The 26058-nt window shown below is 41.5% G+C and overlaps 1 long non-coding RNA gene across 1 annotated transcript; it reads right to left on the bottom strand.

Moving 5' to 3' along the window:
• Positions 1–26058, bottom strand: LOC117366852. The gene is made up of 3 exons (XR_004540656.1): positions 25691–26058; positions 1087–1170; positions 1–125 (listed from the first exon to the last, which is right to left on the bottom strand). It is a non-coding gene; the product is annotated as an uncharacterized LOC117366852 (long non-coding RNA).

The raw sequence follows: 26058 nt of genomic DNA, 5'->3' as shown, positions 1-26058 counted from the left end.
TGTTACTTGTGTTATACCACAGCCATAATCAATTAAACACTAGTCTTTTTTTCACCGTATTGCATTTAAAAAGCCTGTAAGAAAATCCCCAAGAAACTCCATGAAGAATCAATTTTGGAACATACCTAAATGTGAATACAAAATAGATAAGTAAATAAACCCTATCAGAGACCCTTTGCATATGCTGAAAATATAGTGTGAATTTTGACACTAAACACAAAAGTTATAGTGGGCACACACATACATATCCATGGAAAAATCTCATATGCTTTCTTTCCTTTGCAGAGCAAGCTAAAAAATAAAAAAAGACTAGTCTTCTTGTTTAACATCACTGGCAGTTTTATTTCTTCAAAAATAAAATTAGAACAATAGACCCTACACACATGTTTTGTTTTAAATTATTAAGTGAAATAGGTGTGTGCAGGGACACAATTTATATGTGATGTTAAAGCATCATACATTATTGATTTGCAGAGAAGGCAATTAGCAAAATAAGGTCTTTACTCACAGCTTGCAGTAAATTCTGACTTGATCAATGAGAATTGCTGTGTTCATTCTTTTATTCTTTTTTATTGTTTTTCAGTATTTGAATTTCCAATTAGATGAAGTTCCTGTTGTTGTATACTGATGTTTGAATCAAGCAAGTAGCTCAGGAAATTCAGACGCAAATGGACTGTTCAATGGTTCCTTGCAGTGTCACAAATTCTTCCTTAGAACAAATTTTACTGATCTAACTAGTGTAACCCCAGCCTATAATTAGGAATGAGGGGAGCCCCAGAGCTGCCTACAAAATAATTTATACTGTGGTGCCTGTCACTTTAAAGCAGGGAAAATCTACAGTATATAAAATCGGATGTATCTGTGTGTGTGTTCCAGCATAACTCTGAAATACATGGACAGATTTCAACCAAACTTGGTATACATATGACTTACTATCTGGGGAAAATACTGTAGGGGTGGGAAGGGGGTGACTTGTAGAAATGATCAAAAACAACATATTTTAGTGTCTAGCCTATAGTTTTCGGGCTTGCTGAAACGCATGGAGAGATTTAATATTGCTTTAAAACTTGATCACGAATGCCTTACCTGCTGTCCCGATGCCCAGCACACCTCGGATGCAAACAACTGAAGGCAGAGTAATCCAAGTACGCAGACCATACCTTGATCATGCTATAGGAAATAAAATTAAGATCAGCAGTAGATATATTTGATTTGTATTACAATGAGTGTGATTTTAAAAATCAGCCTTATTTAGCTAATCACACGGCAGATTTAATCTGCCAACATCAAAGCCAATATGAAGTAACTATAATAAAAAATGTTTTTCAAACTTCTTAATTTTTCTATCAAAAACTGTGTTTTGTGCAAGGACCGAAAAGCTCTAGGGTTATGTTGATGCCTGGCTTTTAAGATCATTCACGGCATCCTTCCTCCCTTAATCCCACTATCTTATAACTCCTCGAGTCCTGACTCTACCAGACCCGCCCAAAGATATAGATTGATATAGCTAGATTGTGAGCCTTCGGGACAGCTAGGGAAATGCAAAGTACCATTTTTATTTATTTTATTTTAATGTATCTTTAATCTATCTTCATTGTAAACCGCTTTGAACCTCACGGTATAGCGGTATATAAGAAATAAAATAAAATAAATAAATTTCAACCAAATTTGGTACACACATGACTTACTATCTGGGGAAAAATACTGTGGAGGTGGGAAGGGTTGATATGTAAAAACTGATCTGATACCAGAAGACTGGGATAAATAAATAAATATCCGGGCAATGCCAGGTGATCAGCTAGGGTACAATAAAACACAGCAGAACAGGTTACCAACAGGGGTTCTTGGGACACTGAACTCGGGGTCCAAACTGAAGTAAAAATAATGACAAAAAGCAAAGGGACAAAATAGTATTATTTTAATAACACCCCCCGAAGAAAGAAAGAAAGAAATATACAGTTCATTCTTCATGCAACAAACAAGTCATAAATAGAACTGGTAGTCTCCCCTACAGTCCCATTTCTTGTCCTCCCCTCTTGAATCGTTCACAGGTAGGTATCTTCCTTTTCCTACTTTTTCTCATTTCGTAGATGATCTACCTGGAGATCAGCACTTCCGCTTTGTATTTATACTAGCTCTTGACTAAAGCACCAACAGTATATTAGTTTATTCAAGAAATCAAAATACTAACCCCCTTTTCTACGAAACCGCACTAGCGTTTTTTAGTGCAGAGAGCCGCGCTGAATGGCCTGTGCTGCTCCCGATGCTCAATGAGTTCCTAAGAGAATCGGGAGCAGTATGGACCATTTAGTGCAGCTCTCTGCGCTAAAAACCGCTAGCATGGTTTCGTAGAAGAGGGGGTAAATCTCTTAGGCCCTCTAAAAAATCAGGGGTATACATCTGCTATGGAGATCTCATTTGTTCTTGTCCCCAAAAGGGCCCATTATAAGTCTTATTGCACTAACTTCATCATGCATTCTCAAGGCTTTTCTCTTCACTGTTATAACTGTTACTCTATAATATAGCTCAGATATTTTTGTTAAAAAAAATCAATACAAGAAACTTTATGTACAAAAATTAACTTTTGACTCAGCGTTGGGCTGGGACCGGTGCTTCTGACATACTTTGCCTCACAGCTTTTTCAAGCCCCTATGAACAAAACCCATATTTAATTCTCTGTTTTCCAAACATCCATTTCTGCTCTAAAAATTTATTTCGGACTTAAGATCCTTAAGAATGTTCAAACTCCACTGGGCCAATCAATAGTATCCACTAGACTAGATGATCAGTGCTGGAACCTTTAAACCAGTTTGTGGATCATTTTTTACAACCAGAGACTGTTAAGATTGGATCCTATCTGAAGGATTCTTCTCATTTGTTGCATATTTTTGAGGATTTAGGGAGCTTACCTGAGTTTGTATGGTTGGCAACTTTGGATGTCACTTCCCTATATACCAACATTCCCCAACAAGGGGCTTTGAACATCTTTAAACAATGTTTGCAAGTAAGAGAGGGACAACCTCGTATATCTACAATTTTTCTGTGTCAATTGGCAGACTTGGTCATTAATCAAAATCGAGTTTTCTGGACATTTTTATCAGCAAATCCAGGGAATGGCGCCACTTTGGCTCTATTAATGGCAACATTGTATATGGCTGATTTTGAAGCATCATCGCTGTACCCTTCAGCAAAATCTTCATCTGGATGATGTAATTCTTTGGGGGGACAGGCACGGAACAGTCTTTACTGAAGTTTAGCCAATGGCTAAATATTTTTGATCCTCATTTGCAGTTTTTGTTGTCCTATGTATGACATTACACAATTCAAATTTTTGGACATGACCATTAATAATAATCATAATAATTTATTTATATGCCGCCATACCAGGGAGGTTCTAAGCAGCTCACAGCACAGAAAATAATGCATACAATTCCATAAAAAGTATCCTGGTAAAAATACAACAACAGACAATGCATACATTTCAATAATGCGTCAGAATAAAAAGCAGACCATGTAGATAAAAATACAAAGGGATAAAATAAACATAATTAAAAATTGAGAGAAGCGTTAAGATACCAACTTATTAAATAATTGAGTCTTTAACAATTTCCTAAAATCTAAATAAGAAGCAGCTTCTAGCATCATTTCACCGAGCCATGTATTCAATTTGGCAGCCTGAAAAGAAAAAGTTCTATCAAGGAACTTCTTATAGTGACAGGATTTTACAGAAGGATATGTAAATCAGTGGCGTACCAAGGGGGAAGCATGGGGGGGAGGTCCGCCCGGGTGCCAAGCCCTGAGGGGGTACTCCCGGTCCGGTCCGGTTCTCCCCCCCCTGCGCCGGGTGTCGCATCTGGAAACAGCCTGCAGCAAGATCGCGATGCTAGCGATCTTTGCCTGCTTCGGCTGTTTCTTCCGCCACGGTCCCGCCCCTCCTCTGACATCAGAGGAGGGGTGGGACCGCGGCGGAGGAAACAGCCGAAGCAAGCAAAGATTGCTGGCATCGCACGATCTTGCTGCAGGCTGTTTCCCCAGGGAAATGAAGCGGGGAGGCCGGGGGAATGAGCAGTGCTTCGTGGTGGTGGGGGGGGGGGCGAGCGGTCCTTCGGGGTAGTGGGGGAGGGGGACAGCAGGCCTTTAGGGTGGGGCAGGCAGGCAGGCAGACCTTGTGGAGGGGGGGAGACAGGCCTTCAGGGAGACAGGCCTTCATGGAGAACAGGCAGGCAAACCTTCAAAAGGGGGACAAACCTTCGGGGTTGTGCAGGCCTTCGGGGGGGGGGGGGACAGGCCTTCAAGGGGGGACAGGCAGGCCTTCGGGAGGGGGGTGACAGGCCGTCGGGGGGGGGGTGCAAGCCTTCAGGGGAACAGGCCTTCAAGGGAGGGCACAGGCCTTCAAGGGGGGTGCAGGCCTTCAAGGGGAACAGGCAGGCAGGCCTACAAGGGGGGGTGCAGGCCTTCAAGGGGAGGGGGACAGGCCTTCAAGGGGGACAGGCAGGCAGGCCTTCAAGGGGGGGGCAGGCCTTCAGGGGTGGGTTGCAGACCTTTAAGGGGGGACAGGCCTTCAGAGGAGGGGGGACCCTGGTGTAGAAGTATACGGAGGGAAGGGGGAGGGGTTCAAAGAGATGTGCATATGCCGGACTTTGGGTGGGAAGAAATAATGGGTCTGAAAATAGAGGAGAGAGAGAGAGATGACGGACATGGGTTTTAGGGAGGGAAGGAACAGAAAGGGAGAGAAGTTGGACACAAGGGATGGTGTGGAGGGGGGGATAAAGATACTGGTTAGGAGGGTAGTTGTGAAAAGAAAGGGAGAGATGGTGGATCCAGGGGTGGTGGGGAAGGAGAACGGGTAGTTAAGAAAAGGTGGATCTGTGGAGGGAGACAAAAAAAAGGAAAGATGCCAGACATCCGGGGGAGGGAAGGCAAACAGAAGGGGAGGACAGAGATGGCAGATGGATGGTTAGCACGGAGAAAGAAGAAAGAAGGAGACCCTGGCAAGCAAGTTATCAGAAGACAACCAGAGCCTTGGACCAACAAGATTTGAAAAATAACCAGACAACAAAAGGTAGAAAAACTAATTTTATTTTCTGTTTTGTGATTACAATATGTCAGATTTGAAATGTGTATCCTGCCAGAGCTGGTGTTAGACCACAAACGTGAGCTAGGATTTAACAGAGAGAGGAAAAGTTATTTTTGTTTCTTTATTTTATTTACACCACAGCGCTGGTGTGGTTAGGAGAAGCCAAAGGGGGGTGAAAAAGCTATAAAATAAACTCACCAGGATGTTTGAAAAGAACCACCCAATTGGGCAGGAAAATCAAATCGAAAAACCAATTCAATCAGCTGAATCGAATCGAATTTTTTTTTTTCCTGAATCGGGCAGCACTAGTTTGCGTTACTGTCTTAGACTTTAGGACCTGGGATTGGGGAGAGATGGCATCCTCAGTACTTTATAATGCAAGTGAAACAAGGATTTGGTCAGACTTTTGAAGGGTCTGCAGAAGAAAAATATTGTATATGCCGGGGACATGAGACAGCAGGAAATGGGAACTTTTCTTCCTTCTATTTTTGTGAATGGCAAGGCTGAAGATGTCAGAGAGTTCAATTAAAATATGTGCTTTATAAGAAAATATAATAATGTGTTTTACAAAGTTTATAGCATTGCTAGCCTACCCGGTGAGGTGTTCCTAGTGGTGGTGGTGGCAGCGTGTCAATGTGTTGAGAGGAAGAGGTGATCTGGGAAATTCTGCTGAGCAAACTCCGGGCCCATTTCCACCCCCCAGTTAGTCCACTCCACTCAACTGGTTCACACACTGAGTGGGTCTTTGGGTGTTGTTCCTGGGTAGTTGTTTTGGGATCTCTTCCAGTGGTTTGTCAGTATCTCCTTATGGTCCAAGGAAGGAAACTTTGTTAACCTTAGCACTGACCTACAGAATATGTTTGTAACAGCGCTGCTTGTGTGGCATTAGTCTATGTACTGATCGAAAGAAAATACCAGATCTTTGCACATTTTTGCACTATATGGTGGGTGTATGAGGAGATTCACATTTCCTGCACAGCTAAATCCGTGTGAAGTTACCTTGTGCTGTATTTGACATCTAGCAAAGTCTCTGTTTGAAAGGAAAGATCTCAGCTTAAAAATGAAGTGGCCAGAAGTTATGGTAAAAGCAGATAGCGTAGCTGGTTTTAAGAAAGGTTTGGACAAATTCCTGGAGGAAAAGTCCATAGTCTGTTATTAAGACATGGGGGAAACATCTGCTTGTCCTGGATCGGTAGCATGGAATGTTGCTACTCTTTGGGTTTTGACCAGGTACTAGTGACCTGGATTGGCTTCCATGAGAATGGGTTACTGGGCATGATGGACCATTTGTCTGACCCAGTTAGGTTATTCTTATGTTATGTTCTCATCTGTAGGGGCCTTTGTTTTCACTTCTTATTTTAATGTATTTTTTTTCTGAGAACTTATCAGTGTTTTTTATAATGGGAACAAAAATGGAAAAGAATTAATGTGTGTGGAATGGGGGGGCAACTAATTTTTTCAGCTAAATAATTCAATCCACCTCAACCAGACATAGGAGAACTCACGCACCATTCACACACCCTCCAACCAAAAAGTCAAAAGAAAAAAAACAGTTCGACAACCTCCTAGCCATTAGAGCTGCAACACTCGACCCCCAACTCTACAACCTATTGACCTCGACCACAAACTACAAAACCTTCAAAAAAGAAATAAAAACCCTTCTATTCAAAAAACACATAAAACCGAACTAACACAATCAGAACTGTCCCAAGCATCACCTGCAACTACTCCATACGTACTTCTGATATCATGACAATTCTCACCTGCAACTACTCCATATGTACTTCTGATGTCATGACAATTCAGACATAATTTATGTTATGTTATGGTATGTTTGGAATAATGGTTACATATATGAGGTTCAATAAAAGAAAATTTTCACTGCCTGTTTCTATTATGACCATTTATTCAGTTTCATGGTTATTACAAAAATTATTTTTTTACATGGGGAGTGTGTCAAAAAATTATGGGCCCCAGGTGCCACATACCCTAGGTACGCCACTGATGTAAATAGCTGTACTCTGTGTGTTTTTATTAGAATGATATCTAAAAAAGTGAATTCAATAATATAATACTTAATTAAATAAAATAAAATTTGAATTTGAGTGCTCAGTGTATTATCTTATTCAAAACCAGCGGGTTTGTAGAATAAAGATGTAATGATTCTACATCATTGCACTCACCTGCCTACCAACCTATTTATTACTTGTTGAATATAAATATGTAAATCTGGACTATAGTAGCCAACTTACAAAAGCAAAAAAATAAATTGCAGATGGTATTTAGCTGAATTTAGATGATATCAACATTCAAACAAAGAATGTAGAGTCCAGAATCCAACACTGTATCTTCACTAGATGAAGGAATATATATATTCAAATGGTGATGCAGGTGCTGAAGATCTTGCAATGAAAAAAACTGTACTCCAAGTTTATACCGCTGGTTCCAATCCAACAATAAAGTAAAAGTGAGTCCCCAAAAAGAAAACTGCTGAAACTTAACAGTGAAAAACCATGTGACAAGATATCCTCAATGTGCAACGAACAAATATCCAAAATTTCCTCTTCACCACAAATTGCTTCATCAGGAGGAAAAAATATAAGCCTCGGACCTCCTAACAGAGGGAACACGGGGCCAGAGAATCTCCACATGAAGAACTGATTCCAAGAAAAATGAGAAAGTAAATAACCTGGTGAGAGACCAAAAGCTACTTTGTAACAGATGCATGAAAACTTGAACATCACTCTAGACTCCACCGGTAACCATTGCAGTTTCAGATAGAAAGCAACAGAGGTGGTTGAGAACCACATTACATCGCAAGCCTGTGGAGAGGAACACTTTATTACAATTTTATAGTTTTTATCCTTATGTATTGAAGTTTACCAATAAGCACATTTTTGAGATTGCATCAATTTTGCTCTACTTTGGAGAATTTTCAACATCAATCTAAGATTCTTAGATCAAGATTTTTTACAGAGAAATTATTCCCAATTGACCATATGTAGTGCATACCTGAGAGCAAGATATGCTAATCGAGAATTGTTACTTAAGAAACTGCATCAGGATGTGAATGACAAATTGACTTGTATTTTACCTTATTATTCACAGTCTAAATTATTAATATGGTCTATGAAGAGACATTGGCATATTTTACAGCTATTTCCTACAATGTTTGAAGAGTTTTGAATGATAGCATATCAAAGGGGTAGAAATATTGGGGTACTTTTGGTGAAATATCAATATGGACCATACTGTGAGGATACAACCCAAAAGCAGCATAAGGGATGTGGTAAGTGTCAGTGATGTGATAAAACAATTGAAGGTACTCAGGGCCCAATTCTAAAAACAGAGGCCAAAGTTAGGTGCTGGTAGGCGCCCTACCTCCACCTAACTTAATTGGTATAATCGGCACACTAATTGGCTGCACCAATTAAAAAGGCCACTGTTATCCCGCCTACAGAGGCACCTTATGATGCCTAATGCCACTGTAGGCGTAGACGGCTGAGGGGAAATATGATTGAAGTCTACAAAATCCTGAGTAGAGTAGAACAGGCACAAGTGGATCGATTTTTCACTCCGTCAAAAATTACAAAGACTAGGGGACACTCGATGAAGTTAAAGGGAAAATTTACAAGAGGAAATTTTTTTTCACTCAGAGAATAGTTAAGCTCTGGAATGCATTGCTAGAGGTGGTGGTAAGAGTGGATAGCATAGCTGGTTTTAAGAAAGGTTTGGACAATGTTCTGGAGAAAAAGTCCATAGCCTGTTATTGAGAAAGACATGGGGGAAGCCACTGCTTGCCCTGGATCGGTACCTTGGAATATTACCACTCCTTGGGTTTTGGCTAGTGACCTGGATTAGCCACCGTGAGAATGGGCTACTGGGCTTGATGGCACTTCCATAGGCGCGATTCTCATGAAAGGTAGGTGCTGGAAATGAGGCCTTTAAAACCCTGGGTTACATTTCCGGTGCCTATCTTTCATGTAGCTGCAACTCTGCAAACTGCACCATTTACAGAATATGGGCCTAAGTGGACTTCCACACAATGAGGGAGTCGTGAGGACAGGATGTCAATAGACAAGCCATGGGTGTATTGTTCAAAAAAATCACTTTATTGATGAATAAGCCGCAATGGCTCAATAGACTTAACATTGGCAGTGCCTTTATCAAGAGTCTGGCTTGAATGTAGCACAGTGCTTATGTGCACTTTGGTAGACGCGCTGTAGAGATGTCGGTAAGAGCAAAAATGAAAACTAGTGTCAGGAGCGAAACTCAAGTGGACTTCACCAGACAGCAATATTACCATTATGGTGAAGAAGAATATCTCAAGTAAAAGTCAGAATGTGGTTTATATAATTATTTGCCCTTGCCAGTTGATTTATGTTGGACAGGTTAAATAAGCACAAGTCTCAAATTTTGACTGAAGTACTACATGCTGCTTTGGTTCACTTTTGGAAAACTTTAAAGCATAATATTGATGTAATACAATGGAGGATCACTGATGATATGAGTGAAGGAAGGGAGAGTGGAAATTATGAAAAAATGTTCAATTTTAAAGAGCAGAAATAGATTTATACTTTGAAAATGGTCACATCTTTAGGTTTGAATCAAGAGATAGAATGGATGTCTTTGCTGTAGTGATTGGCTAAATTGAATCATCTGTCATTTCCAGGGGGAGGGCTAAAAGATGAGCAAGAAATACTGCAACCATCTTGGATGGGGAAACAGACTGGGATGGACAGACGTGGTGAATTGGGGCAAGATTTGAATGTTTGAAGAGTATGCCTTTTTGATTTTTGGAAGTCAGAGAATTAATTATGGGTTTTGTTCATAGAGGAGTTCCTTGAAAAAGCTGCAAGGCGAAACATTTCAGAAGCACCGGTCCCCACCAGACTCAGAGTCAAAAGTTACGATTTTTGCATAACATTTATTGCATTGATTTATTAATATTTAAAATTTTTATTGAGTTTTCAAACATCTTAGAACACATCAAAGAACCAATCAAAATGATGTACAACACTACCCGGGAATAATACCCAGGCATGGTCGAGAATGCAAGAAACAAGTGAGCCCCTTGATCAATAGGCAGACAGCCCCATCCAACCTTGCCCCCAATACTGGGAGCCCACTTGCTCAAATGACTCCCCCTATCCACAAGGTACAGTAGTAGCACCTCTACCCCTAATACCCCTAAAACACTACATCTCCCCCAATCATTGCATTGATTTTTTAAACAAAAGTATGCGAGTTGTATTATAGAATAACAGTTATAACAGTGAAGAAAAAAGTCTCAAGATTGCATGATGAAATTAGTGCAATAAGGCTTATGGAAAAAAAATTAAATCTAAGAGGAGCACTTCTGAAGATCTGAAAACAAAGGCTTAAATGTTGTGAAAGTAATAGTAGTGTGCTGTGGATATTTCTTATGCACTGACAACAGCACCTTTGAAGTTTTGCTTGGTTATAATAGCTGCATATTATAAAATGAACACACAGCTGTCCATGTAAAGGAGTAGCTTAATGGTCAGAGCAGCCTGCTGTGAACCAGGGCAGAGGATCAAAGCTTGCTGGTTTAAGTCCCCTTTTTTTTTTTTTTTTTTTTTTTTACAATTGTGAATCCTCCAGAGACAAAAAAGTACTTACTGTGACTTTCTTTACTCCATTGCTTAATTGTAGCACCTTTCTGCAATCTGGACATGCTAAGCCCATATGTCCATCTTTTTGAACATGGATGAGCCTTTCCCTCCTGCATTTAGAACTAGATATCCATCTTTTGGCTCCTCCCTAGTCCTGCTTAAACCATGCCAAGACTACTTCCCTTGCCAAATGGATGTACAGCAGTTTGAGGCATCCATATTCTTGATTTATAAAATTGGTATTTGGATGTCCATGCAATATGGATGTCTAAATGTTGGTTTACAGACATACAAAACATGAATAGAGCTTCTAAAATAGTAAACTAACATGAGTAGAAAGGCCACTCTGAACCATCACAGGACTATGCTGTCATATGGGAAACATTTTTATCCATAAACATAAATGTGACCACTGTATCTGACTATCTTCCTCAAGTATCTTTAGTGACTTTATCAATAATATTATCAAACATCACAGTAGAATTTATGTCAATTACACAGTTTTATTTATAACTGCTAAATTTTTAGACTCTGCACAGATTAGTCCACAGAGAATTTTGCCAAAGATTCAATTTCAGTTGATAAATAATAGATTGAATTTTAAAAGGCACTGATTATTCAAACTTTTTAAGAAAAAAAAAACAACAACAAACCATAAAAAGATTTTGACCTCTGCTTCTGATCCATGACCTCTCAGCTTTCCTTTTTAGGGAAACAAATACAATAATCTCTCAGGGGTTTTATAAATTATTGTAATGCAAGGGGTTAATGAAAACAAAACATGGTGTAACATTTCTTGATTTGTTGTTGTCTGGTCAGCTAAATTTGTATGGACATTATGTTATTCATTTAACCTTGGATGCTATTATAACAAAATCAAGCGAAAGGCATGGTTTTTATTTTTTGCTAAAACGCCATTTTATATGGGCTATATGGGTTACTTAGATCTGGCTGCTCTGGAGCTTTGTTGGTAATATTTGCTGAATTTATTAAAATTTCCTTTTACAGGCACTATGGTTAATTCCTCTATCTGCAAGGAAACAAATAGTGACTGAGACAGTATGACAAACAAAATGTTTTCAATTTACTCCTAGAAAGGAACTTAGGAGAGAAATTATCAACCTGGGGCACTATTAAGTCAGGTTATCAGCACAGTGTCTCATTGCATAAAATGGGACCCTATGTTAAAATAAACTGGCTTGTGTCCATCCAATCTGCCCAATAAAGAGGCCATAGTTGAATCTGGCACTCTGTGCAGGTTTATTTTATTTATTTTTTTAAGTATTTATATACCACTTATAGCCTAAGTGGTTTACATTTAGGCACTCAAGCATTTTCCCCCATCTGTCTTGGTGAGCTCACACTCAATGGAGGATTAAGTGACTTGCCCAGAGTCACAAGGAGCAGCATGGGATTTGAACTGAGGCTATAGCTGTAACTACTGTGCCACACTGATATATGTGGTGGGGCATTTTTGATATGATGTCCAAACCTGATTTTGGACATTTTTTTTTTTTTTTTAAAGGGCAAAAACCAGTGGCAAACATGGCTAATTTTGAACAAGAAAAATGTCTATCTTTTTCATTTGAGAATTGCCCTATTTTAGACATTTTTATGCTCAGTGTAATTGCTTCTTCGAGCATTTTTTAAACAAGCATCCACGGGAAAACACACAATTCAAGTCAGTGGGATGTCTGGAGGTCAGCAGTCTTAGACTGGCCACGCAGATATCCCAAAACAATAGTGGGGCAGCATAAGGGGCACTGCAGTGAATATAAAAGATCCCAGGTACACATCACACCATAACTTCCTTATATTGTATGGTGAGCCCTCTAGGAATAGCAAAAAATGTAGTGTAACCAACTGTACACCACTACAATAGCCCTCAGTGGCGAAGTAAGGGTGATCGGCACCCAGGACGGTGGTGCCCCTCCCCTGCCAAGCATCTGCCCCTTCCCTTTCCCCATACTTTTTTTTTCTTTAAATTTTTATTGAGAATTTTGCCATATAAACACAGAAATGAAACAACCAGTGAGTAAACACAGCATCAATATCTTATATAGCTAAGAAATAAGTAAAGACAAAACCCTTCTATAACAACCATATCTCTCAAACCCTCCCCCCATACTCCAAAAATACCATACCAAATATAAAAAGAAAATATTCATATTCAAAATTAGACACAGCAAATCCCACTCCCTACCCGCCACCCTTCAACCAATTAGGAGCATACATGAGTCAGTATCAGTTGCTAATCTTTATAATGACGATTACAGTGTTCTTTTCTCTTATCAGTCACACATTCCAAATGTATAATGTGTTGCAGCCAACTTAACCATGTCTCCAAAGTAGGGGCATGAGACCACTTCCACTGAGATGCAACAAGACATTTAGCTGCAGAGAAGCCCAAATGAAATAACCGAGTTTGCCACTTAAAAAGCTTCTCAGAATGCAAGCCCAACAGACTGGCTTGAGGATTCAGTATCATATGACAATTACTCAAGCTCGCCAATCTAATGCCCACCTTTTAAACTTTTCCGGCATGAGCAGCATGCCCATGTCGGTGTCCGCTCACCTTTTGACATCACATCCTAGGTGCGAGTCCTAGAAGTGATGCCTGAGAGTGCTGATGCTGATGCAGGCAGCAACCTCGCATTGGGTAACTAAAAAAAGGTATGGTGGAAGGCAAGGATGAGTGTGCACGGCAAGGATAAGAGTGGGGGGGGAGGGGAGAGCAGGAGGGGTTCCATGCCCTTAGGAAGTCTGCCTGGGACGGACCGCCCCCTTACTACGCTGCTGATAGCCCTTATACCTGCAGGTATCACCTATACATGTATTTGGGTTCAGTAGTATTCTCTTGTTTTGTGGCACTCACTTGTTTCACCACAACGAGTGGGATATGGGCCTGGGTCCCCTTCTCTACAGTCCACTGCACCAACTATCAATCTGAGCTATCATTACCACTAACTCTTATTCTTGTTCCACAGGTCCCATTTTATATCATGAGACCTAATTACTAATAACTGGGTTATCAGTAAAATAACACATCTAAAAAGAATGTTGTTAATTTCCCCTCTTAGATGCATAGGGCATTTTTCATCTAAATACTATGCAAGATTTTTAAAATGACCTTCATGGTATATGTCACAGTTAAATATAAATTGTGAAAGCACCAGTATAAAGGTATTCAGGTACCAAAAGCTTTATTAACATCTGTTCCTCCTGGGTATAAAATCTCCTTTATATTCTTTGATTGTCCCTGAATCACTAACTGTAAACTTATGATTGGAATTCCCAGTTGAACCTTGAAAGTTTTGTTATTTTGTATAAGATTCAGTTACTATGTTTTCGCTGTGTGCATCTGATGCTCTCTTTAGATTTTACAAATCCAACAAAGCTGTAAAGAGCAATTAGATGTTAAGTTCAGAATTCTGTCATTTTCTAATGATGTCAGAAAGGAGTATAGATAGACAAAGATGACTTCAAAATTTTAAAAGTCAGACAAGCATAAACTGAACTGGCATTACAATCAGCTGTACCTGCTGTGCACTGCTTTGGATGAATCTCTTCATAAGGTGGTTAAGAAATACCAATAAAATAAGTAAATACAATAAATGTGGCAGTACTTGCATGTGTAAATCCCTTAGTGATAGTACTCTTTTTTGAACATTTTCATTTTTAAGATACCTTTCCCTATTTATTGACAATAACTTGATACACCGGGCCTTTTACACATAAGCTCTGCTAAGTTGTTAACAAGCAAAGAAGAGAAAAGAGAGAAAGATTAATGTCAGAAAAATAAAGAAAGAGAAGCAAGAAACACAGAAAAGAGAAAAATAATTCACAGGTTGATATTGTGCAGATATTTATTGGGATTTATTAATTGCTTTTTCCCTCTCTGTACCTGAATAAATGCATGTAAACCGTTCTGAGCTCCCCTGGGAGGACGGTATAAAACAGGGGTGCCCAATACGTCGATCGCGATCGACAGGTTGCTCGCTCAGGCGACCCCAGTCGATCGCAGAGTGGGTTCCCTTCTTCCCTTCTCTTTTTTCCCCTCCTGACTGGCCCGCTCCTGAATTCTGATGCTGCCGCCGCTGCTCAACATTTAAAAAAAAAAAAAACCGGCTTGGAGAACTTATGCTCCGGGGGCTAATGTGTGCTTGTACCAGCTTCCCTTCTCTTCCCTCTGAAACCGGAAGTTATGTCGTGGGGGGGGGGGGGGGGGGGAGAGAAGGGAAGCCGGCACGCACATGTTAGAGCCCTGTTCACGGGCTAAAGCGGGAGACAGGTCAGTGAAGCTTGCAATTTGCTCTTCTTGCTGCCAGGTCCTGCCTACTTTCTGTTTCCTCAAAGGCAGGACCCGGCAGCATTTCTCCCAATAGGTCGATCTTGGGCCGATCAGCCTTCCTCTCCCCGTCGTCAATTCTGCCGTCGGAGAGGAAGTTCTGGCCAGCGGAGGGCAGGGAGGAAGAAAGAGGGCAGGCAGGGAGACAGAAGGAAAGAAGAGAAACAGAAAAAAAGAAAGGGGGCATGAAGAGAGAAAGAAAGAGAGGGCAGGGAGAGAGGAAGAAAACTTTGGGGGGGGGAATGAGGTCAGGAGGAGAGGAAGCATACAGGCTAAAAGAAGGGAAGAAAGATTGGATGCACAGTCAGAAGAAGAAAGTGCAACCAGAGACTCATGAAATCACCAGACAAGGTAGGAAAAATGATTTTATTTTAAATTTAGTGATCAAAATGTATCTGAATTTATATCTGCTGTCTATATTTTACACTATGGTCCCCTTTTACTAAACCGTAATAGAGGTTTTTAGCGCAGGGAGCCTATGAGCATCAAGAGCAGCGCTGGGCATTCAGGCAGAAGGGGAAGTTTCTAGAGTCTACCAGGCCTTAAGAATCGCTCGAGGGAACCCGGCAAGTTTTGCGGGCAGGGCCTTGAGAAACGAGGGGACGCTCAGGCTGGTCAGACTGAGACTGGGTCCAGACCGAGGTCAGAGACGTCGAAGTCGGGACCAGTTGGCTCAACACCGAGGAAAGCTGCATGGTAAGAATAGCCTTAAGCATGTTCTTGAACATAGGCACCGAGATCAAAGAGGTTGGGTCTTAGGTGCAGCAGTGAGCTCCTTCGGGGGCGACCTCGAGGAAGAGTATTCCCTACGTGAGGAGGCACGCTTAGAGTAATGTCTCGAAGATGCCAACAAGGCGGCACTGACATGAGACTCGGAGGGAGGCTTCTTTGCCGGAACACCTGAGGAGGAAAGAGGAGACTTACCCGAGGCCGGAGTAACAGGAGGGGCCGAGGCCGGAGCCTTCAAGGCCGACGGGGACTTCGAGGCCGAAGCGCCCAACGAGGAAGCCGAGGCCGAGCTCGAGGCCTGTCCCACAGGATCTATGGGGCCAAAGAGTTGGAGAATCTTGGCCACCCTCCTACAAAGAGCCCGCGGTTGCAAAGTCGCACTAAGGGGGCACGATTCAGCGTGGTGCTCTGCACCCAGGCACTCCACACAGCAACGATGAGGGTCGGTGATGGAGATAACCCGGTTGCACTTAGTACAGTTTTTAAACCTGGAACAAGGCCGGGACATAAGAAAAGAGACGGCTGCGGCCCCGCGAGCCCAGGCGGCCGGAGGAAGACCGGGAACCTGGTCAAAAGGATACAAACTGAAAAACAACAAAAAGAAGAAAAATACAGACGCGAGCACAGCAACTCAAAATAAACTAACCAAACAAGCCGCGGTGCAAGAGGGACAACAATATCGTGCAAAGAAAGGGAGCAGTGCTTCTGGCTCCACGGAAAACAGAGAACTGAGGACACGCTGAAGAGACGCATGCCCTAGACCGAGCGGGAGGGGCACGCGCACATGCGTGGGCCAATCGCAAGCTTGAAGGTCTTCAAGCAAGTCTGCTTGCGAAAACATCCGCTAGGAGGCTCCATCGGTGACGTCACCCACATGTAGAGAATATGCTGCCTGCTTGTCATGGGATAATAAATTGTCCCATTTCGATGAATGTGGTCAGACATATTTAGTCAGTCAACAAGAAACATTTTTCAGTTACAGGTTTATCTGGTAAACCTTCTGGAAACTATATATTGGTTTACAAGTAAACTTTGGAGCTTTATGTAAGAGAATAGAACAAAGAGTCATCCATAGAGATGCTTTTGTTGCAGTGCTTTTTTAAAATCCCCCTTTATCTCTTCTTTTGTACACCTTTATGCCAGACAGCATGCCTGGACAATGTGTCTCTACACCAACCAGCTGGGAAATCTCTGAGACTTTACCCTTAACATCTGCTCTTCATCTCTTAGGGATCACGGTAGTAAAGGCCTTTCTCTTCCCCCTATCCCTCTGGAGTGCACCCAACTACTGCCTGCCTTGTATAAACAAGTAACTTCTGACTATAAACTTTCAGTAATATTCATTCTTAAGGCTAGAATCACACACATCACAATCAGGAAGCCTTGGCGGTGCAGCCAGTATGAGTATAAAACTTTTTCACATACAACATATCAGCACCAAAATTGTCATTGGTCTCAATTTTTTGTCCTTAATAGATATGTTTTAAATATACTTTCTTTAAATAGTGTAAAGGAGAAAAAATACTTTGAGTAAAACTATACTCATCTTAATTTACGCGGATGGGGGGTTATCACTCCAACATAGCAGCTATGTTTCACCTATAAAAGGCTGTATCAAGGAAATCCCCCTGCAAATATACAACAGTAGTATTAATAGCATTCTTACTACCACCATTCAGCAATTCTAAGCATACATTACTATTTAGAAAAGATATCTTTAGATCAGCAGTCTCATGTTCCTCGCGTCAGGCAACTTAGACCAGGAAACATAGCCATGGCTTTTTTGTGATATACACGTGATCTTACAACGTACTAACGTCATCCTCAATGTTACTCACACATGGGTCAGCCTATCAGCTGACACAGTCATCCATTCATTAAATTAATGTCATCCACTCAATCTCCGCATTTAACCCCATTGGTTTCACTGAATTTAAAACATAAATCCATTTCTGTTCTTTAAAATTTAATTGTTCTTTATAATTTCCACCCTCCCACCCAGCACGAACCTCATCTATGACCCTCCACCTAATATCAGAAATTTTATGTCTCTTCTCCCGCCAGTGTTGCGCCAGCGGGGCTTCCAGGTTACCCATATTAATCCTGGATTTATGTTCTATAAGCCAGATATTAAACAAAGGGTAGGGGGACACTCCATGACGTTACAGGGAAATACTCTTAAAACCAATAGGAGGAAATTTTTTTTCACTCAGAAAATAGTTAAGCTCTGGAACACGTTGCCAGAGATGTGAAGAGCGGATAGTGTAGCTGGTTTTAAGAAAGGTTTGGACAAGTTCGTGGAGGAAAAGTCCATAGTCCATCATTGAGAAAGACATGGAGAAGCAACTGCTTGCCCTGTATTGGTAGCATGGAATATTGCTACACCTTGGGTTTTGGCCAGGTACTAGTGACCTAGATTGGCCACCGTGAGACTGGGCTACTGGGCTTGATGGGCTACTGGGTCAGACCATTGGTCTGACCCAATAAGGCTATTCTTATGTTCTCTTCTTCAACCACACTGGCTGAAATTTGGAAAGAAAGCTCTCACATCAGGAGACCTACTAGTGAACTTCAGTCAAATCAGTTGATGGAGAAAGACCCCAAACCATGCATATAAAAAGACAGACAGATAGAAATTGGCAATGATGAAAGGAGCAACACTTTAATGAAACTTAATTAATCCCTCTCTCCAGACTTATATCTATACACAAGAGGAAAATTTCTAATTTTGATATTTATTAAAAGGAACATTTTATCATTATGGAAGATCTCACAGCACACATTTTACATTATTTTATATGTTTTTAAAGTATTTTCACGATGGATGGATAGAGTTGTATGAAATGAAAATAGTTTGTCAAACAAATTTTACAAGTACAGTATTTAGATTTTTTTTTTTACTGTTTGTAAATGAGGAGAAAGCTGACAAAATAAACCCCTTTTAAAGGGTATAATATTTCACTAAAGCAACAGATCACAGGGTAGCTTGCTCTGCCACTAGATAATTTCCTAATTATATAAGATGTCCTGAACCAAAGGGCAGGACATTTAATAGTGGTGCACAGCAATCTGCAATTATCATTAATATGGTGACAATATCATGCCACTCAGCAACTTTTAGCCTTTTATTCAAAACAGATATAAATTATTGCATGATGCCTGTTTCTTCTCTAGTAATATTGTTCAAGTACAAATTCCTCTGCTGCAGACTTCATCAGCTCTGACTACAAAAAATAAAATATGGCTTTTACAATTTAAAAATTGAGAGGGGCAGAGGGTTATCCAACCATTGCTTGATGGCTGACATACTATTTCTCTAAGTCTTACAGTCCACTTTTGAAACTTTCCAGATATGCATCTTTTAATCTGGAGGAAAGGGTGGGGGCATAGGGTAAAACAGTTTGGCAAAAGGTGGAAGAATGAAAACTTTCCTTAGCACTCAACTCCAATTAGCCTGGATTTGCCAGGGGAGATTGCACTTACTCTCCCCTCATTCTCTCTCACATGTACATATATGCTCTTACCCTCTCTCTTCTTTCCCAAGCTGAGCACAACACTCTCCTCCCCCTCCCTGTCCCACCAGGTCAAATCCCACCAGGCTTTACCCATCTCCCACCTGTTAATCTATTGCTGCCTTCTCAGCTGAGTGATGAAAGAAGCAGCTTCCTCCTTCTGACCCACAAGAGCTGACACCAACTCTTCTTTCTTCTAATTTTGTAGGCTGCCACTGAATGAGAACCTACACAAATGTGATCTGCTCTCTGCCTTCTGACTATCAGAGTACAACATAGAAACGCAGTAAATGGCAGAAAAAGGGCTATCCAGTCTGTTCATTCAAACCAACAGACCAGTTTCTATAACCCTTTCTTCTCCATCAGAGAACCTTGACGCTTGTCTTGTTCTTTCATACTCTACTACAAGGCTACCCTTTCCTTAAAGAAATATTTCCTTAAAATGTTCTGAGTCTGGCCCTTTCCACCCTCATTCTGTTTCAGAGCCTTACTTCCATTGAGAAAGCCTGAATCCCAAATATTTATACCTTGGAAGCATTTAAAAGTCTCCGTCATATCTCCCCTTTCCCGCATGTCTTCCAGGGTATACATGTTTAGATTTTTAAGTGACCCATTATGCTCTGTGATAAAGACCAGCCATTTTAGTAGTTATCCTCTAGAACTTAAGAGTTGAACTTGAACATAAGAGTTGTAAACTTTTTCAAGTGCAATTCTTATGTTCTAGAGCAGTGGTTCCCAACCCTGTTCTGGAGGACCACCAGGCTAATCGGGTTTTCAGTCTAGCCTTAATGAATGTGCATGGAGTAGATTTGCATGCCTGTCACTTCCATTATATGCAAATCTCTCTCATGCATATTCATTAGGGCTAGCCTGAAAACCCGATTGGCCTGTTGGTCCTCCAGGACAGGGTTGGGAACCACTGTTCTAGAGGACAACTTAGTAACATAGTAAATGACGGCAGATAAAGACCTGAACGGTCCATCCAGTCTGCCCATTAGTTATACCCATTAAAAATACATGATTAAACTAACTTGTCTCTTCTTTGATATTTCTGGGTCATAGACTGTAAAGTCCACCTGGTATTGTCCTAGGTTCTAAATGCTGAAGTTGCTGTCCAAGCTCACTCCAGCCTATCCAACCATCCTGTTTGCAGGATATCTACCATAAAGTCTGTCCAGTAACATTCTCATGTTCCAAGTTAGTGGAGTTCCCATTGATGCCCTCCCCAGCCCATCCTACACCAAATCACCACACATGGGACATAGACTGTGCAAATCTGTCCAGTACTGGCCTAAGCTCTTTAATTTACATTCTTCATTTTCTAAATAGAGATCCTCTATATTTATCCCATGCTTTTTTAAATTCCATTACCGTTTTTCTCTCCATCATTTCCCTCAGGAGGGCATTCCAGGCATCTACCACCCCTCTCCATGAAAAAGAATTTCCTAACATTGCTCCTAAGTCTTCCTCCCTGCAACCTCAAATTATGCCCTCTAGTTTTACCATTTTCTCTTCTCTGGAAAAGATTTGGTTCTATATTAATACCTTTCAAGTATTTAAATGTCTGTATCATATCTCCCCTGTCCCTCCTCTCCTCCAGAGTATACATATTTAGGCCTTTCAGTCTCTTTTTATATTTCTTTTGGTTCAAACCCCTTATCAATTTTGTCGCTTTCCTCTGGATTGTTTCAAGTCTTTTTATATCCTTCACCAGATATAGCCTCCAAAACTGAACACAATTCTCCAAGTGCGGCCTCACCAACAACCTATACAGGTGCATCAACACCTTTCTTCTTCTGCTGGTTATTCTTCTTTCTATACAGCCTAGCATCCTTCTGACTACAGCCACTGCCTTATCACACTATTTAAGATGTCTTTAGATCCTCAGACACAATCACCCCAAGGTCCCTCTCTCCATTAGTGCTTATCAGCCTCTCACCTCCTAGCACATACGATTCCCTCAAATTTCTATCCCCCAAATGCATCACTCTGCACATCTTCGCATTGAATTTTAGTTGCCAGATGTTAGACCATTCTTTTAACTTTTGCAGATCCATTTTCATGTTTTCCACTCCCTCCAAGGTGCCCACTCTGTTACAAATCTTGGTATTATCCACAAAAAGGCTAACCTTACCTTCTAACCCTTCATTAATGTCGCTCACAAACATATTAAACATAATTGGTCTTAGCATCAATCACTGAGGCACTCCACTAGTCACCTTTCCCTCCTCCGAGCGAATTCCATTAACCACCACCCTCTGGCGTCTGTCCGTCAACCAGCTTCTAATCCAGTTCATGTCTTTGGGCCCTAATTTCAGCCCATGGAGTTTGTTTAAGAGCCTCCTATAAGGAACCGTGTCAGAGGCTTTGTTGTCCTTGATCCAATTCTCTGGTCACCCAGTCAAAGAATTTAATTAGATTCCCATTTGGCACGATTTATCTTTAGTAAATCCATGTTGCCTCAGATCTTGTAATCCACTTGAAATCTTTATGTTTAAATACAATAAATTTTAAAATTTAAAAAAAATTTAAAAAAAGAACATAAGAGTTGACATACTGGGACAGACCGAAGGTCCATCAAGCCCAGTATCTGTTTCCAAGAGTTCAGCCCAGGTCACAAGTACCTGGCAAGATCCCAAAGAGTACAACAGATTTTATGCTGCTTATCTAATATAATAAAGCCCTAAGCGCGCATGCGCACTCCCACCTGCGTGCTCCCATTTTCCATGCGCTGTAGGGCACCGCAGGTAGGAATGCGCATGTGCGAGAATCCCCCGAGGCGGATGTCGGACGCGGAGGCTGTCGGCGGCTGCAGGCCATGGCAGAAGATGGCAGAAAATCCCACCTGTTTTTGATGGCAACACAAAATGCAGACATGCTTACTCTGTGGACTTCTTGCAGAAGGCATTTGCAGTCCGTTGGGACCCATCTTCGGGCCCCGGTGTGTGGCTTTTCCCCGGAATATGTTTGGCTGATGTGGAAAGCCTATCTTACGGACTCAGCTCATGTGGCACAGCCAGCAGGTGTGCCACTAGCTTCCAAGCCAGTGCATTATTTTGCTCAGGTCCCCAGTACCCAAATTGCTAAGGAGCCAGACTGCCTTAGTTGGCACACTGATACTATGCCACTTTTAGCACCAGATGCTGCTTCCATCCTGGACTGATTCCAGAGGTCACTGATTCCCTTTAACAATTAAACAAGATGCCTTAGGGAGCCTTAACCAGAGTGATGACCCCTCTATCCGCTGTCTGTTAAACTCTATCTACCATTTTATTGCAGACGAGGAGGAGCTGCGAGAGCTCCGCAGAGGCAGGAGGTGAGGAGAGTGAGACAGAGACAGATGGATGAGAAGGACAGAGGGGCTACTAGGGGGACCAAGAGAGATGGCAGGGGATAGGGAGAGATAGACTTCAGGAAGTGTGGAGGGGGCAGGAGAGAGAGATGGTCTTGGGGAAGGACAGAGGGGGACAGGAAAGGGAAAGATGGCAAAAGAGGTGAAACAGGGTCAGAGAGAGATGGTAGAGGGTGTGAAAGGGGGAAAGGGAGAGATGGAAATGGTAGGACCACTACTGCTTTGGGGCACTGAGGGAGGAAAGGTTGGTACGTCAGGACTGCTGCTGCTGCCTCGGGTAAGTAAAGACCCTGTCAGGAGGGCCAAAAGGGTACAAAGGAAATGGTGAAAGTTGAGGTGGTGGGACTGTGATCAGTGGGAGGCAGGGTCCGGGCATGATAGAGGCGGGGCATGGGTGGGGTCAGAGTCAGTGTCAGGGTATAGGTGGGGCTATTCTAACACCCGTTACTGTAACGAATGTAACGGGCTAAAAGGTCTAGTTCAAGGAATAAGCAGTAAAATGCTCCAAGTACATCTTAATAATGGCTTATGGACTATTATTTTAGGAAATTATCCAAAACTTTTCTAAACCTTGCTAAGCTAACTGCATTCACCACATTCTCTGTCAACAAATTCCAGAGTTTAATTACACGTTGGATGAAGAAATATTTTCTCTGGTTTGTTTTAAATCTCCTACTTAGTAGCTTCATTGCAAGCCCCCAAGTCCTAGTATTTTTGGAAAGAGAAAACAAAAAATTCACATCTACTTGTTTCATTCTGCTCTATATTTTATAGTCCTCTATCATATCTCCCCTGAGCCATTTCTTCTCCAGACCGAATAGCCCTAGCCATTCTAACATTTCCTCATACGGAAGTCATTCCATCCCTTTTATCATTTTCTTTGCCCTTCTTTGTACTTTTTCTAATTCCACTACAGTACATTTTTTTCAGATGCACACAGTATTTGAGGAGCAACTGCACCATGGAGTGATACAAGGGTATTATAACATTCTCATCTTTGTTTTCCTGATAATTCCTAACATTCTATTTGCTTTCTTAGCTGCCGCCGCCACACACTGAGCTGAGAGTTTCCTCAATAATGACACCTAGAACTTTTTCCAGGGCAGTGACTCCTAAAATGGAATCCTGCATCACATAGCTATAGTTCAAGTTCCTCTTCCCCACATGCATCACTTTGCACTTGTTCACATTAACCCTCCCCCCCACCTTTTACTAAGCCATGGTAGAGGTTTCTTCCGCAGCCCAGAGTGGTAAATACTCTGATGCTGATAGAATGCCTGTGAGTGTCATAGCAGTGTCGAAGCATTTAGGGCCCTAGGCCACAATAGAAACCTGTACCAAAGCTTAGTAAGAGAGGGCCTAAATGTCATCTGTTATTTTGATGCCCAGTCTCCCAGTTTTGCAAGGTCCTCTTGCAATTTTTACAAAACTCATGCGATTTAACAACTTTGAACAACTGTGTCATCAGCAAATTTAGGGGGTCTTTTACAAAGCTGCAATAGCGATGCTGCCATGGTAAATGCACTAAAGCCCATTCAATTACTATGGGCTTTGGTGCATTTACTGTAGAAGCATCACTAGCACAGCTTTTTATAAAGGGTCCTTAGTTATCTCACTAGTTTTTTCCCATCTCTAGATCATTGATAAATATGATAAAAAGCAGTGGTCCCAGCACAGACCACTGGGGAACCCCACTATCTACCCTTCTCCATTGACAATATTGACCATTAAACCCTACTCTCTTTTCTATCTTTTAACCAGTTCTTAATCCATAATAGGACATTTCCTTCTATTCCATTACTTTCTAATTTCCTCAGAAGTCTTTCTTGAGGCACTTTGGCAAATGTTTTTTGAAAATCCAAATACACAATATCTTACCTTTATCCATATGTTTATTCATCCCTTTGAAGAAATGTAGTAGATTTGGGAGGCAAGATTTCCCAACTAAATCCATGTTGGCTTTATCTCATTAATCCATGCTTATGTACATGTTTGTTATTATAATAGTCTACCATTTTACCTGGCACCAATATCTGACTCACCAGTCTATAACTTTACAGATCACCTTAGGAACCCTTTTTAAAAACTGGCATTACCCTCCAGTCTTCCAGTACCATGCTGGATTTTAAAGTTAAATTACAAAATTACTAACAATAGCTCTGCAAAGTTCAGTTTTCAATTCTATCAGTACTCTGTGATGTATACTATCCGGTCCAGGCGATTTGCTACTGTTCAATTTGTCAAACTGCCCCATTACATCTTCCAGTATTAGAGATTTGTTTCAGTTTCTCTGACTTAACAGCATTGAATCCGGTATCTCCCCTCCCCTCCCATCTTCCTCAGTAAAGACCAAAGCAAAAAGAATTCATTTATGCCATCTTTTACAAAGCCCGATAGTGCAGGCCACTGTGGTAACTGCCCGGAAGCCCATAGGGATTTAAAGGGCTTCAGGGCTTTTGTCATGTGGCTTTTTACAAAGGGGATTTACTCTTTGCTATGCCTTTGTCTTCCCCGAGCACCTCTTTTACCCTTCGGTCAGGTCCAACTGATTCTTTTCCTGGCTTCTTGCTTTTAAATATACACTAAAAAGTTTTTACTATTTGTTTTTGCCTCCAGTGCAATCTTCTTTTCAAGGTCTCTCTTTGCCTTCCTTTTCAGCACCTTGCAGTACCCTGAGGTTGTGGAATCAATCCCAGCACTGCTTCTTGTGACCATAGTCAAGTCACCTAATCCTTCATTGCCCCAGGTACAAAATAATTAGCTGTATATGTTAAACCACAAAAAAAGGCAGTATACAAAAGTCCCATCCCCTTTACAGTCACTCTAGTCTGTGATTTCCCAGTCTGCTATGCAAGTCTTTATTTGCAAGTTTCTTACAGACCTGCAAAATTCTGTTTTGTTTGAGAAAGAGATTAATTCTCTAGACCAGTAGGAGTTTGTCGCATTGGCCTTCTCGTCTCCTCTTTTTGGTCTCTCTTGGGAATTAATCTATCTCCAAAGAGCAACAAACAGCTTTCAGTCTACAGTATTTCTGACCTGAACCGGTAGCGTCTGGGACCCACTCCCCGAAGTAACAGTTCAGCTGGATCTGCACCGTTATTCTATCTACTCGGTGTTAATTTCTAGGAAGTGCTTCCGTTGCCATAACAACATGACGCGCCTCTCATAGGTCTAGCGGGCACAGGAGTCACCGCCGAGCACCTCAGGTCCTCCGTCTCCCCAAGAGAGCCCTGGTCCCCAGTCTCCAAACGAATCCTCCTTCATTCATAAAACGTAGGAAAACGCACCAAACAAGGCATTCGAAACGGGAACGTCAGAGACGAAAGTCCGAAAGGCATCATCTCCTTGCTGACGTCCCAGCAACGTCAACTGTACAAATGTTCTTCTACCGTATCAAACGTCGA

This window comes from Geotrypetes seraphini, chromosome 9 (assembly GCF_902459505.1).
Source record: "Geotrypetes seraphini chromosome 9, aGeoSer1.1, whole genome shotgun sequence".
In the NCBI taxonomy this organism is placed as follows: Eukaryota; Metazoa; Chordata; class Amphibia; order Gymnophiona; family Dermophiidae; genus Geotrypetes; species Geotrypetes seraphini.
The sequence above is the reverse complement of the archived record's forward strand: the minus strand, read 5'-3'. Positions and strand labels throughout refer to the sequence as shown.